Below are 18,130 nucleotides of genomic sequence, written 5' to 3' on the forward strand. Positions count from 1 at the left end.
ATAAGAAATAGAGCCCATACTCACTTATTTCTGTCTGAATATTCTTCTCAAGTTATCTCCATAGCTCACTCCCTCACCATCTTCTATTACCCATGCACATGATGTTTCACAGACAGGTCCTTTCTGACCATTCTTTCTTATTGTCCCCTCTGACACTCAGTATAGCTTTTTTTGCTACTTTATTTTTCTTTCATTATCCACCAAACTACAAATTTCACTCACACATTTTGTTCATGGTGGGTTTTCCCCATCTCAGCAACCACAAATTAACAATGCATAAATGCCAGAAGAGCAAGGATATGTTTTTATCTGTTATGTTCCCTGATCTATCATCAGTGTCTAGAATAGGGTCTGATACCTAGTGGATACTCAATATTATTTTCTGAATAAACAAATTAGTAAATTAAAATTTCCATTTAAAGAAAACTTAGAACAATGAAGTGACGGTTAAAGCAAAGACTTCATCTGGGAAAATATTTAAAGATGGTAAGGAAGCTGTCTAAATTTTATATGAAGCAGTCATTCATCATCAATGAATGTGATGAAAATATTGGATACAATCAACCGCTCATTTGGGTTAAAGAGCCAGCATGGCACAGTGCACCAACAGGATGACATGTCTATGAAAATTGTACTCAAGGTCTCCCAATGGCTTCCTAGCTTACTGAGAACAAATACTCAAGCCCTTTCCCTATCCCACAAGAATCTATGAATCTGTTCCCTGGTTATTCATCTAACATTATTTCCTACTATTTTTCTATTCATTTATTACTTCTAGTAACCTAGGCCTCCTTGATATTTCATAAACATTCTAATCATATACCTGCCTCAGAGCCTTTCTTTCCTCTACTTGAAACACTCTGCCCCCAGCTGTCCATTTATCACTTCAGTCATTCTTCGGCTTAATCATTGCAGCCTCACCAATGCCTGCCCTGACCTATTTAAAAACGGAGCATTTGTAATTCTCTATTCCCTTGCTCTACTTCTATCTTAATATCTCCTAACATCACATGATTTAATAAATTACATTTATATATTTTCTTTTCCTTACCAAAATAGGAGCAATTAAAAGGCAAGGATCTTTTGTTCAGTGAGCATCTGTGCTTGGTATGTTACAGACATCTAATAAAGATTTTGGATAAATAAATCACTCAAGAACTCTCCATTGCCAACAGTGTGAAGTCTGAAAGTGTCCAGCAGACAGAGATACAGCATCTCTTTTTCTATCTCATCTTTTAATCCTCTAGTCCAGTGGTTTCCATCTGAGATGTGCATTCTCAGAGAAAAGAGAAAGTTTTTCCAGAGGGTGCAAAAGCACAGATAATGTTTTGAAAATAATGAACAGTTTCATCAAAGATGATAGCACACTACAAACTACATATATGTAAAGTACACCACGATGAGTTTTGAAATACACATTCACCCTTGAGACAGAGATGAGGAATAGGTCACTCCAGTTTTCTCCTGTTCCTTCCTGCCCCTATCCACCTCATACTAACCTGCTGACGTGCTGTAACTACAGATAAATGTACAGGGTACATAATTCAATTTACATGGTACAGATTTTTAACTACTGTAATCAATCAGTAGTTATTCCTTCCATCCATCATAATTATTTTGAGAGTCTACCCTGTTGTTTTATCAATGGTTCACTATTCTCTCTATGTGAATTAGTATTTATTATATCAATATATCAAAATTTCTTTATTCACCTGTTTATAGGCACTTGGGTTGTTTCCAGTGTTTGGCTATTACAAATAAAAGTGGTATAAACATTTGTTTATAAGTATTTGTATAGACATAGGCTTTCAAGTCTCTTGAGGAAAGGCTTAGTAGTGGAAAATCTGGGTTTTATGGGATTATATTCTCAAGTTTTTAAGAGAATGTCAAATTGCTTACTAATATAGCCATGCCATCTTACATGCACATTATGAGAGTTCCTGTTCCTCCACATCCTCACCATCAGTTGATATACGCTATTTTTTAGTCCTAGATGTGTAGTGGTATTTCTTGTGGTTTTAATTTGCATCTCCCTAATGAGTAGTGGTGCTAAGTATTTGGCCATGCTTATTTGCTATCCAAATTTATTATTTTTTTAATGAAATGTCTGCTGAAATCTTTCACCAGTTTTATTGAAATGTTTGTCTTACTTCTGTAGGAGTGCTATTTTGACACTATTCATAAATTATTGTTTAATTTTAATTTCTGATTGGTCACTGCTAGCATATAGACATAAAACTGGTTTTTATATTGAACTTATATCCAAAAACTTTACTAAATTCCAATGTTAGTTCTAGATTTTAAAATATGTATTTCTTGAGATTTTTAAAGGTAGATGGCACTGTTTTATAAAAATAAAGACAATGGTACTTTTTCCTTTCTAATTTGAATGTTTTTCCCCATAACATTTTATATTGTCCAGAACCTCCAGTGCCATCTCTATACAATCATATCACAAGATAGAGGTGGTGAGGGTAGGTATCCTTTCCTTGTTCTTAATCTTAGGAGATAATTTTTCAGTCTTTCATAATTAAATTTAGTTTTTTGTAGATTTTTGAATAGAAGTTCCCTTCTATTTTCAGTTTTCTCAACAATTTTTTGTTTTTTATTGTAAATGGAGGGCTTAACACTAGAAAATCAACCAATTTACTTCACTGCATTGACAATATACAATCTTAAAGCCAAATTATTGATGGAAAGAGTGCAAACTTTTTTCTTTTCTTTTTTTTTTTTTTTGGTACTAGGGATTGAACTCAGGGGCACTTGACCACTGAGCCATATCCCCAGCCCTATTTTGTATTTTATTTAGAGACAGGATCTGAATAGTTACTTAGCACTTCACCATTGCTGAGGCTGGCTTTGAACTTGCAATCCTCCTGCCTCAGCCTCCAGAGCCATTGGAATTACAGGCATGGGCCACTGCGTCCAGTAAGAGTGAAAACATTTTGAAGATTATTTTTCATATTGCTTTCCAGAATGAGCTATTACTAACAGTACTTCTATACAGACTGCACCTCATAATTTATACCCATCATACCCATAATTTATACCCATCTCATTTTATGAATAATTAAATCATTATTTAATTATTCATAAAATGAGATCTCACTATTATTTAATTTTGCATTTATTTGATAATAAATGACATTCATACTAATTCATTAGACTTTACAATTAAGTATTCTAATATGTTTTACATGATATGGATTTTTTGTTGTTGGTACCAGGGATTGAACCCAGGGGTGCTTAACCATTGAGCAATACCCCCAGCCCTTTTTTGTATTTTATTTAGAGACAGAGTCTCGCTGAATTGCTTAGGGCCAAACTAAGTTGCGGAGGCTGGCTTTGAATTTGTGATACTCCTGCCTCAGGCTCCTGAGCTGCTGGATTTACAGGTGTGTGCCACCATGCTCAGCTTGATATGAATTTTTTTTCCTCAACTTTTTCTAGTTATCTTGGATCAACCCAGACTAATTTTTTTTTCATATTCAAATGGTGAAAATATGTATCCACTTGAATTGCACCAATATGACATTGGTTTCTCTAACAGAAATCCTAATTAGGCTTCAGTTGTCATATATATCCTGAATACTACTCACCACAAAATAAATACTTTCCAAATTTCTCAGAGAACTTTCAAGTCATTTACATATTAGTGACATAACAAAGAATAATCACAATCACCCAAATTGTCTTTGAATCACAGATTTGTCTTATCCTCAATTACTGCTAATCAAGTATCTCTCAAATTTTCAGTTGTAACTATGCCTTCTTGGACCATCTTACCTGTTTTCCTCAAGTACTCTGTGTGATCTGTGTTCCAAGGACTTCTTTAAGCCTTCTAATGTCCTCTTATACACCTTGGATATATGTAGCTGCCTAACAATTTTTATAACACAACATGCTAGCCAGTTTAATCAACCCTGCCAGAGGATAGGATTATAGAGAACTGGATTTGGGAATAAGCAGAGACCCAGATAGAAAGAAGCTGACACTGTGCCTACAAATCATAAATGCAAAAATTCAAATAGAAATCACCTGTTTAGTATTGATGACAGTAAAATTCTGCAGCCATTAGGTGGAAGCAGACTCCTCTCTGTAGAAATGAATGCTAAGACCGGTTCTCATATCTGACTGTGCTAAATCTTTTGGCACTTTGCAGAAAAATTTCATTCTTCAGAAATCAGGAATCAGCTTCCTCTTGGAGCGTATTTGTGCAGATTCTAATCCCTACTTACAGGAGATTAAGGGCATTCATAAATTTAACCCTGGGATATTACAATATTTTTCCATGCAACATCAAGATAGTGAGGTATACTTGATAGTTAAACAGTAAATCATCATCTAATTAGGTCTTTAAGGCTAGTAAGTTTGTTGTGTTGCTGAGATTGTGGTAAAATAAATTCCAGTATGGTCCTATTCTCCTCCAAAGTATTGTCCTATTTGGCTTAGTGTTAGGCTTGTAGGACTAGAAGGGTAAATTCACAGCAACAGAGAAGGGAGTGAGTTGGAAGGCATACATGCTTCAGTAAATGAGATGACCTGTGAGCTCCATGAGGGTGGGGACGAGTTTATGACATTTATTGCAAAGACTAAGGAAGTTCTGGATACTGATGGGACACCTATTATATGTTTGTTGAACAAAATGATAAGTATTTAAGAGGAGTTTGAATGGTCTCAGGATTTGATATTCCAGCAGAGTTCTTTGAAAATTTTATGTAATATGTAAAAGAAAGTTGAAGGACAGGGAAGAATAGTGATGTGGTTGGTTGAATAATGGTCCCCAAAGACATTCATGCCCTAATCCCTAAAACCTGTCAATGTTAGGATATATGACAGAAGAGGGATTGTGTAGATGTAATTTTATTAAGAATTTTGGCATGAGGAGGATATTCTGGATTATCTGGATGGTCCCTAGATATAGTAAAATATTGTCCTTAGAAAATAGTGGTAGAGGGAAATTTGACTACAGTCAGATGAGAAGGTGGTGTGATGAAGGAATCAGAGACTGGATCTATAGACTTTGAACAGGGAGGAAGGGGCCACCAGTCAAGGAATAGAGGAAGCTTAACAATGCTGGGAGATGGATTATACTCTCAGACCCTCCAGAATTACCAGCTAACACCTTGTCTTTAGCTCAGTAGAACTGATTTCAGAATTGTGACTCACAAAATTGTAAGAAAAACATTTTTTTATTAATCCACTAAGTGTGTGATATTTTGTACAGCAACAATGGGAAAATAATACAGATGCTTACTACCTTCCCTCATTCTTCCTCATTTCTCTTCCTGCACTGGTATCCCACTCCTATCTCTTGCAGAGACTGTGGCTAGTGGAATGTCCCATCAAATGCCCCTGAATATTGTATACAAAAAAAGTCTTCTTAGGTTAGAGTTTGTGGTAAGAGTTGCTAGGATTCTAGTCCCAGGATTCTAGTTTCTAGGTGAGTTTCAGGTTATCTATGTACCTAATGAACTTACATTTACTCTATTGAAAACTATTCTAAATTCCTTTCTTTTTACTGTTATTTTAGTAAACGACTATATTTTATGTTGGGCTTGGTGTTCATGAGAATACACCTTAAAGATCTCCAACTACATGAATATAACTGACCAATAATCCATGCATACTTAATCCTATCTTGTTATTGCCTTCATGGAAGAAAATATATTTTGAATTTTGAGCAGAATTTTGAGCAGAATACAGTTTATTTTCTTTAATGGTGCCCCATTCTGGAAATGCTTCCATTTGTCTGAACTATTGCCCCTAGTGCCTTTCAACCCCTTTCTTCTCTTCTTCCCACTTTTTCCTCTGATTATTCTTCTCCTTCCCTTCCACCTCCTCCTTCTTCTTTTGAAAACATGAAAGGAACTATAATCAATGTAGCTACAGCAGAAAGACAGGGGGAACCACATCCTTACGCTGTCTTGGAAGGGATGACAATGACTTTGACTTTGATGTTTGGTAGAAAGGGGAATGAGGGCATGGTTGGAGGTTTGCATAGCTGGAAGATTTTCACAGCTGCCAAGGGAGGGGACCTTGATCAGATGTGTCTGGTCCATCATTACCTCAGGATTAGACAGGTGGGGGCCTTGTCCACTCTAAAAAAAGTGGCTACTTCCTAAGGGGTAGCTTCAACTCTTCACAAAATATTTATCAATTAGACCTCGTTCCTGGGATCCAAGATGACTCAGAACACAGAAGTAGAATTGTCAAGTCTCTAATCCTGCTTTTAGTCAAACATCAGATCTTTGCAGATAAAAAATGAAGAGTGTAAGCCCTCATTATAGTTCCACAACCTTTCGTCTTCAGTCTTGAAAAAACTAGGGTATCAGCCAATCTAGATTTATAGATTTCTTGGCACTGTGGTAAACTAGTCTCTAAAGAATGACTGAACAAGCAAAAAGGGGCAGGTGTCTAAGACTAAAGATAGAAATCCCACTATAAATTATAAAGCAAAATACAAAAATAGAGTCAAAGTCAGAAGACATTCTATTAAATAAATCATGTAGGGGATTTTCTCTCTTTTTGAATAGCTCCAGGAGTATGGACTACTAATTAAAAGATATTTGGGATCAGAAAAAAAAAAGTCACTTTCTTGTTTTTATCTATATAGAGGTCCCTTGTTTGAAGTGTGAGTTCTGCCTTCTGTGCCAGTGTGTCTGGTAGAGGGGCTTTAGTGTCAGGTGACCATGCAGGAGAATGAGTTCCTTCTCCATAACTTCTCAGTTTTACTTACATTTGGTAGGACCAACACCAGTGCGTGTCTCAAGTTACATTTAAAAGGATCGTTCTTTTTTCACTTTAAATTTTCCTTGCATGACTCTTATTTGACTTTTTTCCACCCTCAAGTTTGCACATTTGTTTATCATGTGGATTCCCTGTTCTGTGTTCAAGACCAAGTAGGTGGCCCCTACTTTTGCTTTTCTTCCTACAGTACAGTCAGTCAAGACTCCTCAGGGTTAATTTTAGGAATGGGTTCTTTCAGTCTGCAGGGAGGGGCCAGAGTGTTGAAGACAGTACAGCTTCTCTTGGAAGTGTGAGGAACATGACCCTCTTCAGTGACTTTCCTCCTTGTGGAGTGTACACTAGTTCCCTTCTTATTCTCTAGGGTCCTTGTTATCCCCCTGATTGAAACGTTGGATGATTCCCCAGAACTACAGTATTCTTACAGAGGTCCCATCATTCCCTGGCTAACCTTGGATAAGGTTCAAAATATTAGCTTTTTTGTTTGGTTGGTTTTTGTCCTTCCTCACTGCTTTGTTGTAATTCTGCCCCAGATCAGACCTCTTCCATATTGCACCCACTTGAAGGAATCTCCCACACCGTTGCTCCAGGGGAGAATATACAGACATTATTTTTCTCTGTATTTCCCCTTCTTTCCCAGACAGTAAGTAACTAGTGCTCTCTTCTCTCCTGGATCCTAAGATGAAACAGCAAAACGTTTGATAAGGTAGGAACATTGCTCCTCATTTCTTGCAAAGGTGAAATTGTAACATGGAACTTCATAGGCTTGACTAAAGTCCACACGTTCTACTGTGAAGCCTGATTTAGAGGTAATTAATATGTTTTTCTCTGAGTTGAAATTGACTGACATATAAGTGAATACTTGAGAAACAATATGTTCACAAGATAGGGCCACAGGCATCTGACATAGCAAGTCATCTCCTTCCTGAAGACAACAGCTAGTTGATTGAGGTGGCACAGGGGAGGGAGGGCACAATCTTATGGGCCTCTGCTCATCTGTGGCCAGCTTTGACTATTTCAGGGGTCATGGCAAAGCAGTGCAGGCCAAGTGCCTATTTCCTAGAATATGCCTGCTGGCAGTAAGGAGGAAAATGGAAACGCAGTACTCCCTATGTTCTCAAACCCTTCATGGGGCCTGCCCATACCCACCTCCCATTGACCATAGTAGAAATCATCCTAAAAGGACAGCCACCTTCCTGAAGCAGAGAAGAAAAATGACATTTATAGAGGCTCAGATTGTGCCAGGAAGTATGCTGATAAGATTCATTTCTTACCTATCTAGAGGATCTCTTCTTCCTCCATCCGTCTAAGTCAAACTTCAGTTTGTTATGGACCAAGCTGTATGGGCAATCACCAAAGAGACTCCATTTTACCCTGAGACTCCTGTAAGAAATACTTCTCCCATGGGAAACCCTACCTCTGTATCCACCAACAATTGCTTAGCATAGCATACTTGGCAATGCAAAATGGAAAAATTGTTCCTTCTATTCTTATACACTATACTTGTGCAATGTACCTTAACTGGATAGTATGTTAATGTTTGCCTACATATTAGTAACCATTCTTTAACTTATATTCAACCTGGGTTGTTTTGACCCACTTTCTGCTTATGATTTTAGATCTTGTGATTTTTGTGTGTGTGGTTTTTGAATAATAGCAACAGCCGCTTATGATTAATGTACTGATATGCTTTACTTGTGATTTTGAACTATAAATGATGCACTCTAACCCCTGAAGGGGTCGAAGAGTAAAGACTTGCAGCCTGCCCTGTGGCCTGCCAGCTGCTTTGAGATTGATTCTGTGATTTATTGCAGTCTCACCATAACAAGTTGAAATCAGTCAAAGTGGTTAAGTGAATTTGGGACACATTTTAGTTATCTATGTTTATCAATTATGTTTATCAATTAACTCCCTCCATTTATTACCAGATAAGATGAAAGCAAAGAAACAGGGAGTCTACTCTAATAATTCTATGTAGTTTGTGAAAATAATTGTCTTTCAGCACATTTTAGGAAGGTAACTAGAAGTCCACATCGTCAGACTTGAAGCTTTTCTAGTTACAAAGTAATAAAAACAGTATTTCAAACTTCTTTTTTAAAATTATGAGTGTATGACTTTATATAATTTAATACTGTATGAACCTGAGGAACATCTATCTCTCGAAGGGATAGTTAATAGTTTCCGAGGGCATAGAAGAAAAGTGTATGGAAGACACAAGGCATAAAATTTGTACTAACTATCATGGCCACCGAAGCAATTTTCCTTTGTGATTTTTAGAAATTTCTTATATAGAAAAAATGTTGAAATTAGAGAATCTCAAAGGTTCCAACCTGAACATAGAATCCTATAGCAATAAGTTAATCCTTTATCTGTTGTTGAAGTTCCTCTTTAAATAGTTGGCTTTTTAAATTTTTAATCAGTTGAATGATGATTAACTATCTTTTTAGGTCAGTGCCCTTGTGAAACATAAGCAAATTTTCCAGATGTTTCTAGAATATTCATAAGTGTTACTTAGTAACATGTCAGAATTTACACACTACTTTGTGTTAATGTTATTTTTGAAATCTTTACTTCTGGGGATGACTTACAGTTTATTCAAATTGTTACATGAAAGCTTTTCCTTAGAAAATAAATACAATGTATTTTTCAAGGTATTTAAAATGATTCCAATAGAAAATAATTCAAGGCAGTTTCTAAAACGTGTCTACATTTTTATATTAGCATTCAAAAGATAAAATGTACTTTCTTTGTTTGGTACATTGTTGTAATATGGTATGGAGGAGTACTGGATATCCCACATGGGATAGTAAAGTTCCAATTAATTTTACAAGGTAGGTCTCCTAAATAATAAAAGTTAGCACTGTCTTGCAGGAGAGATTCTTTACCTTAATACCTGAGGAAAGAATGACCATATAGCTTCTCTCTGTCTGTGATTTAAAGAAGAAAACTTGATACAGTTAAAGTGTGTTTTTTTTAAATAGTAGAAATAGCTTTTAGTAAATTTGATAATTCAAATATTTTCAAGTTCCTACTATACCTCAGGCATTGGCAGATTAAGTGGTTGTGATAAAGATCAGAAAGACTCCCTAAAATACGTACTATTTTTTTTTTAAGAAAAAGTTGGCTAACTCTGTCTCTGGAGGATTTTATACAATAAATTGATGGGTTTGTTCCCTATGGTGGATCCCATTTTAAAACTTTAATACCTATTACAGGTAAAACGTGAACTACCAAGTATTTGATGTCTAGATTCAGACTGAAGCCTGAGTCCTTTTTCTCACTGACCTACTTTACATTCTCCCAGTCAAAATGTTCTGTCTTGGCTAATGACATTAAGACCTACCTTATCCTTCATGCATGGTCCCACATAGAAATAGGAATAAAATATTCTTCTTACAGTTTTTCGGTCATTGTAAAAGACACGTGTAAACATAGCAATAGGGGTAATTTCCTCATAGAAAGATCAATTACTGTGATTCAGTAGAGATATCCCCTATTGGATTTGGTAGGGATTTATTCTGTTAGCTGCTCAGGATCTGGAACTGAGGTGAAAGTTCTGGATTTAAGATGCCACATAAGAATCATTAAGAGAGAGCTGGTAGAAGAAATCTTTGAAGATAGATGAGATCTCTTAAGGGAATATGCAAATATGAAAACAGATACATAAAAATTTAGAAGAGATATCAAGGAAGGAAAAGCCTGAGAGAAAGCAGTTAGAGCAGTAGCAGGGAATCCAAGAGAGAATGTAGTCACAGAAGCCAAGAGAGAAAAAAAAATGTTTAAAAAAAATGTGAAGGACATTAAGTGCTGAAGAAAAATGAGGCCCAAATTTTATGTATTAAATTATAAACTTTGTTATCTGGAAATCAGATTTTTGTAGAATGAATTGAATAAACTGCAGTAAATATATATTTTGAGCTGAGGCAGACAGGATCTATTGATTATCTTTGAACCTGGAAGCATAGTGGTAAGAGTTTGGATCTGAATTCCAGAGTGTTTATAGTTTTGTGTAAGTGAGTTAGCCTTTCTAAACTTCCTGTCCTCCTCATGCATAACATAGATAATGACTGTATACACATCTAGATTATCCAGACCATTAAGTGAGGTGATATGGTAAAAGTAGTTAGCACAGTACCTGTATATATAGTATTTAATGAATAATAGTTAATATTCTGCAGTAATATTTTTATAAATGTGGTTACAATGAAAGAGGGACAACACAGGAAATCTAGGGAGCTCCAGGATCAAGAGAGCTGTTTTTATTTCTCTTGTCTTTTTTGTTATTGTCTATTATAATGTCTAATAGTTATAAAGAAACTTTCTGACTAGTAGGAATGCAACATAACAGAAGGCTACAAATTAGAGAATTTTATTTCAGATGCAGATTTTTAAAAAATTTTCTGGGTATAGAAAGATCAGTTGTTCAAAGTGCCCTGGGCCTTCAAGATGGAGGACATGAAGGTATGGAAATAACTAGAAGAAAGAATGCAGCAATAAGGGTAGATTAGCAGCTCCTGATGCCCGTGGGTATCTAGGAAATTCCTAGGGACTACAGAGTGTTTGAAGACAAAGAATCAGGGAGCCCCTGATGCAAGTACAAATGGAGTATGATGAAGTAGGCAGAAGGGTGAGTGGTGTCCAGGCACAGGTATGACACTTTGCCAGTCCCCAAGCAAACCATGCCCAGATTTAGAATGTCAAAGATTCCATTTGAAAATTCATGAATTAAAAAATGCACAATAATAAACACTCATCACAAGCAGAATTGCAGGAGGAGATAGGTCCTTTCCAAATGGCCACAGTGTTGGCAGTTTTTATTATTATTATTATTATTATTATTATTGTTATTATTATTATTATTTTATTTTTTAACACGTGTTTCTAAGTTTGGCCAAACAGATGAACTTGTTTATCTACTGAATACTTTGTCTTGGAATTAGACTCTTTCACTGCTTTGGATTTTGCATATGAAGCATGGAGTATATTCCAATACTATTGGCCTTAGGCATGAAATGAATCAATGCCTGGATTTTTAAAATATGGATTTAATGCAAGCCAGACCTGGCCTTAAAGCACAGTGTAATCTGAGTTGTACTAATGTCAGAGGCTGAATGTTAGAAAATGCTGTTTATTAAAGAATCTTACATGTAGACCCACATGAGTAACCTCAGCAGTTAAGTCTCATTAATTGTAAATAATACCCTAAGAAAGTCTTTCTGTGAAGAGACACTTGTGTAAATCTTATGGGTAAAAGGTTTGTTAGTAAACATGTGATATATATTTACACATTTTTAAGAACAAGTTGATTCTTTTTTATTGGAGACAAGATACCTTTTTTAAAAAGAAAAATATTTTTTTGTTGTTGTTGTAGTTGGACACAACACCTTTATTTTATTTATTTTTATGTGGTGCTGAGGATCAAACCCAGGGCCTCATATGTGTTAGTGAACGCTCTACCGCTGCTAGGTGAGCACTCTACCACTGAGCCACAGAACCAGCATCCCCCCACCTTCCATGCCCCCCTACAAGATGTCTTCTACAGCTCCAATTTTTATTGTTATCCTGCTCCTGTCAAGTTTGGGGATGTTCTATCCAATCTGTCACTTCCCACTCTATTCTAGCTCATTACAATAGGAATAATTATTCTGAGACAATTTGTGGAGTTTTCAAACAGTAAATAAATAAACAAGAAATTGTGTATTAAGATGTATATTTTACAAATTAAGTCAGGTGAATGGGGCCGACATAGACCCAAATGCTAATTTAAAATAGTGCTTTCAGGGAAGGCCTACAAAGAGATTTGAACAAAAATAGATTGAGGAATCAAATGACAGTAAGCAAACTGTCCCAGAGAGAGGGTGCAGGAAGTGCAAGGACCCTGACACTGAGGCTGCTTGGTGTGTTGGAAGAACAGATAGAAGGCCCAAGGAGTACAGTTGGGGGCAGGAAGGACCTAGAGCTGAGCAAGAGCTTGACCCAGATTATGTAAAACCAAGGGCAACACTGAATGTATGAATGTTGAAAATACATGCCATGGCAGTGTGAGAGTTTTATTTACAAAGTTATCCAGGATTCTCAGAACTTGTGTTTATCCAAAGTTATTCTATCTTGAATTTCAAACGCCTTGATTTAACCTCTGGTTGATTTATGGCAGGTCTCCATAGAGAGAACGTGAGACAAGAAGTAAGGGCACCCAGTTAGCAATCTTAACATAATTAGTAAGTAACTTGATTTTGTGGACTATGGGAATATCAATTCATCTTTGTAACCCAAATCCAAATCTTCCTGTGTGTGAAAGAATGACTTCTTAGATCCCCTTCTAGTGCTGATATTCTGATCCCTGTGGTAGGAGTTGCTCTGTGTTCAGAAGTCAGCTCTACTGCAGTTACCAAGTTCTCTTCAGGGTGTGACCTACCAAACACTTTCCTTTCTTTCTTTTCATGAGTCAAATATTTTAGGCAACCCAGAACTTAGGCTAGAAAAAAAAAAATTTAAAAAAAAAGGAAAAAGAAAACATGGGAAACCAATTTTGATTTTTAAATAAAGACAAAAATTGTGGAATAGACTAGCTTACCATGAAGTCTGTGTGTGGCACTATAGGGGTGAGGGTTCAGAGAGAGCTGAGCAGAGGTGACTGAAAGGATTTTTTAAAGAGGAGTAGTACTTTGCAAGTGCCTTACTAAAGATGATGCTAAAGATATTTCTTCTCTGGGGAAGCCAGTTAGAAATGTAGACTTTCAGCTCTGCACTCCAGAATGACTGGATCAGACTTGCATATTAACATGACAGATGATTCATAAACATAATAAAGTTTGAAAAGCCTTGAGAAGAGGTGAAAGGAAGAAGAAGTTGTTTTCTATACGTTTTGGGGACAATGCAGCACATTTAGGAAACTACAGGTAGGTTGTCAGGGACCAGATCCTGAAAGGCTACACTTTCCTAAGAATTCTGAGATCTCCTGAATGTGTTGGGAGCTCCAGGATGATTCTGAATAGCAGAATATTATGAACAAGACCTAGTTTTAGACATATGACAGATGTAAATATCACTGAATTTTCTGGGACAAAAAAGTGCTAACTTTGAAAAAGAGTTAAAATAATATTTTTTTTTGTAGATACTCCCTAAAACCTCCCAAAAAATCAACCAACAAAAGAAATACTAAAGCTAATAACAGAATTTGGTTAAGAAGCCATTTTACTACAAACATGAAACAACTAAAAGTTTTGCTAAAACTTTTACGTATAAAATGAAACAAAAGATTCTAAATAAGTTTTTAGCAAATAAGATTGAATAAAACATTTCAAATCACAATAACAACAAAAAATAGAGACTAGAATTAAATTTTACCGAGAAACACAAAACATTAATAAATGGAGACATATACCATATCCCTGGATGGGAAGTCTCAATATTATAAAAATATATACATTTCTAAGGTTGGAACTGTAAGATTAATGGATACTTTTAGAAACTGAAGAAAGTAGTTTTGAATGTCTCTAGAAGAAAAAAAATGGGTAAGACAAGATAATACAAGTGGAAGAAATGATTTACAGTAGAGGGGGTAGAGAGAGAAAAGGGGAGGGGAGGGGAGGGGGTATAGTAGAGAATAGGATAGACAGCAGAATACATCAGTCACTAGAACGGCAATATGTCAATCAATGGAAGGGTAACTGATGTGATACAGCAATCTGTATACGGGGTAAAATTGGGAGTTCATAACCCACTTGAATCAAACTGTGAAATATGATATATTAAGAACTATGTAATGTTTTGAACGACCTACAATAAAAAAAATGAATGAACATATTCAATCGTAGGAAGGAAGACAATAAACTGTCAGAAATTAAAGTGTATTTTTAACCATCTTTGGGAGTTGGGGAAATACAATTACATGCTATGGTGTGAGCGTTTTATTTACAAAGTTATCAAGGATTCTCAGAACTAGTGTTTATCCAAAGTTATTCTATCTTAAATTTCAAATGCCTTGATTTAACCTCCTGTTGATTTATGGGAATGTGAACAGACCCAGAATTTGTTTATGCTATGCACATTCTGTACACTGAGTTACACCTCAAACTCTTTAGCCATTATTTTTAAGTGAATAGGTGTTTTTTATTTTGTTTTGTTTTGTTTGATACAGAGTCTATGTTGCCCAGGCTGGGCTCAAACTTGTGATCCTCCCATCTCCACCTCCGAAATAGTTAGGTTTGTAGGTGTGTATCACTGTGACTGGTTTAAAATGTATTTTTACAATCTACATGTAATTCTTATATAGTGTAATCATGAACAGAAGTAGGCATATTAATAAAATAAGAAATTTCCCCAAAGTCCCATAATATAGTAACTAAACATAGAGAATGTAGATTAATTAATAAACAGTATTGGAACAAGTGACTGACTTGTCAAAATGACTAGTTTCCTTATTTCAAAATACTACATGAAAATAAATCCATACCTAGTAAATACTTTAATTTACAAATTAAACCATAAGATGTAGATTAACTAGGTAATCATTTCATCTTAAGGTAAGAAAACCATCTTAAGCACACATGCAATTATAGAATCTATAAAAGAGATGCATGATTATATAAACAGTTTTAAATCTGCAAGTTAAAAATCACCTGAAACAAACTTTAAAATTAAGCTTCCAAATAAAATTGTTCATGGGATCTTCTAAAGGTTAACATCATTAATAATTGTAACAATAAATATGTAAGCAAGGCTGTGGACTAATTTATAAAAGAATAGATATGAACAGTAGATTAACAAAAGTTTAAACCACTAGCAAGGAAATAAAACCCAAAACATTGAAGTCTTATTTTTCAATTTATAAAACTGAAAAATTGGTAGAGGTTTCAAAGCTGTGGTAAGCTCAATTGCCATTCTTTATTCGAATGCCTTTAGTTAGTATGCCTTTATTTAGTACATCATCTCCAGGAACCCATTTTAACTATATAAAAATAAGGGGAAAGATGCATACAAGAAGTATTCTTTATAGATTTTTTTATATAAAAAAGACATATAAAGTAAAAATAATTTATTAGTAGATTTGGTCTTACATTCTTGAATATAGTAGCAAAAAATCTTGGAATTGTGAGTAGGAGACAGGAACTTAAAACATTTATACTTTTTCATTTTGAATGTATAATATTGTATTTAACTAATTCCTATTTTTTAAACTTTTTTATTATATATGACAGAATAATGCATTAAAATTCTTATTACATATATAGAGCACAGTTTTTCATATATTTGGTTGTATACATAGTATATTCACACCAATTTGTGTCTTCATACATGTTCTTTGGATAATAATGATCATCACATTCAATCATCATTAATTATTCCATGCCCCACTCCTTCCCTTCCAACCCCTCTGCCCTATCTAGAGTTCCTCTCTTCTTCCCATGCTCCCTCTCCCTACCCCACTATGAGTCAGCCTCCTTATATCAGAGAAAACATTCAGCATTTGGTTTGGGGGGATTGGCTAACTTCACTTAACATTATCTTCTCTAACTATCCATTTACCTGCAAATGCCATGATTTTATTCTCTTTGATTGCTGGGTAATATTCCATTGTGTATATATGCCACATTTTTTTATCCATTCATCTGTTGAAGGGCATAGGGTAGTTCCACAGTTTAGCTATTGTGAATTGTGATGCTATAAATATTGATGTGGCTGTGTCCCTATAGTATGCTGTTTTTACGTCCTTTGTATATAGACCAAGGGGAGGGATAGCTGGGTCAAACAGTGGTTCTAGTCCCAATTTTCCAATTTTGGAATGTACTGAAATCTCCATACTGCTTTCCATATTGGCTGCACCAATTTTCAGTTCCACCAGCAGTGTATGTATGAGTGTACCTTTTTCCCCACATCCACAGCATTTATTGTTGTAAAACATTTATACTTTCCAATCTTGCACTGGAGTCAATAGATAGTATTTATTGTTTGATTCATGATATTTCAAGAAAATAAAAATAGTGTATGATTACAAGGCTACAAATCAAAAATCTGGGTAAAGATTTTTTTAAAGTATATTTAATGAAGGTAGAAGGAAGAAAGTAATGAAAGAAGAATCAAAAGTTAATCAGTTATAGGTGTCAAAAAACAGAATTCAAAACCATTGCTTTGAAAAATCTAATTTTAAAAAGTAATTTTCAACAAAAAAGAGACAGTTAATAGATGTTGCCCAAATTTGGTAGATCAAGAAAGTGATATGAAAGTGACCATCAGAAAGATCAACAAACCAAACTGGACAGAAGTGAGGTTGCGAAGACTGTTACTTCTCATTTAAAAAATTTTACATCATTTAACTTTTATTTAGCCATGTTTATGCTTTAAGATACTAAAATTTCCTAGTGTAGATATACAGAATTGACTGTTAGAGGAGTTATTGAAGACTAGTGATTTAGGACATAAAAGCACAGCATGACTATAAATCTTATAAACCTTAGTTTAAATCGTGGCTCCACCAATTGCTAGAACTTATTGGCTTTGGACAAACTATGAAATCTCTCTAAGCCTCAGTTTCTTCCTCTGAAATTATCAGTAACAATACATAGCATAGGAAATTATTGTGATCTTTGAAAGTGAGAACATCTGAAGCACTCGGCACAGAGAATTCTTGATATTGTATTTAATAGCTGTTTTAAAATTATAAAAACAATAAATATTCTCAAGCACATGTTACAGTCAATTTATTCCTTAAAAAGCTGCCTTATGTATGAGTATAGGTATGTGATATTTAGGTGGAAATTTCCTTCAATGCAAATGGTTACAAAAGTTCTTCCAACAATTGTTTGAGGTTTTGAAATGTTTGTTTTGAATGCTGGCTTTTTAATTTTTTGTACCGAGAATTGAACTCAGGGGCACTCAACCACTGAGCCACATCCTCAGCTCTATTTTGTATTTTATTTAGAGACAGAATCTCACTGACTCACTGAGTTGCTTACTGACTTGCTTTTGCTAAGGCGGGCTTTGAACTTGCAATTCTCCTGACTCAGCATCCCAAGCTGCTGGGATTACAGGCTTGCGCCACTGCATCCAGCCAAATGCCTGCTTTTGAGATGTCCTGATGTAATGAAAGAACCAACATTAGTCTGCCTGCTTCTACCTTGTGCAGGTCATTTAATCTAATCTAAATCACACCATCTGGCAGGTAGACTTGCTAGAGTCTACTGGCCTAAAAGTTAGAGGTAATCAGATGTTAATTTTAAGAGCTTGTCACCTCTAGAAGCCATGACTCTAGAAAAGAATAAAGTGGCCCATTGACCATGTAACAATTGTGGGATCCCACACATCAATCAAGACCTTGCCTAGGATGTTTGGCCCTGAGACTAAGGGAAGTGTTTTGATCTCTGAAATGGGGTTTAGTTTGTTT

The 18,130-nt window shown here is 35.3% G+C and overlaps 1 protein-coding gene across 6 annotated transcripts in view; it reads right to left on the reverse strand.

Annotated features, from left to right (window-relative positions):
• Positions 1–4,184, reverse strand: part of Slco1b3 (solute carrier organic anion transporter family member 1B3) — an 88,411-nt gene extending 84,227 nt beyond the window's left edge. For 3 of the 6 annotated variants that reach the window (XR_013423033.1, XM_005328910.5, XM_021728832.3), the window contains exon 1: positions 4,039–4,182. The gene's annotated coding sequence lies outside the window, so the exon portion shown is untranslated. Of the gene's footprint in view, positions 1–3,786; positions 3,934–4,038 lie in introns of those variants that run through there. The other 3 variants (XM_040280939.2, XM_021728831.3, XM_078015130.1) reach the window with 2 other exon arrangements.
• Positions 4,185–18,130: the final 13,946 nt, after the last annotated feature.

This window comes from Ictidomys tridecemlineatus, chromosome 6 (genome assembly GCF_052094955.1).
Source record: "Ictidomys tridecemlineatus isolate mIctTri1 chromosome 6, mIctTri1.hap1, whole genome shotgun sequence".
NCBI classification, from domain to species: domain Eukaryota; kingdom Metazoa; phylum Chordata; class Mammalia; order Rodentia; family Sciuridae; genus Ictidomys; species Ictidomys tridecemlineatus.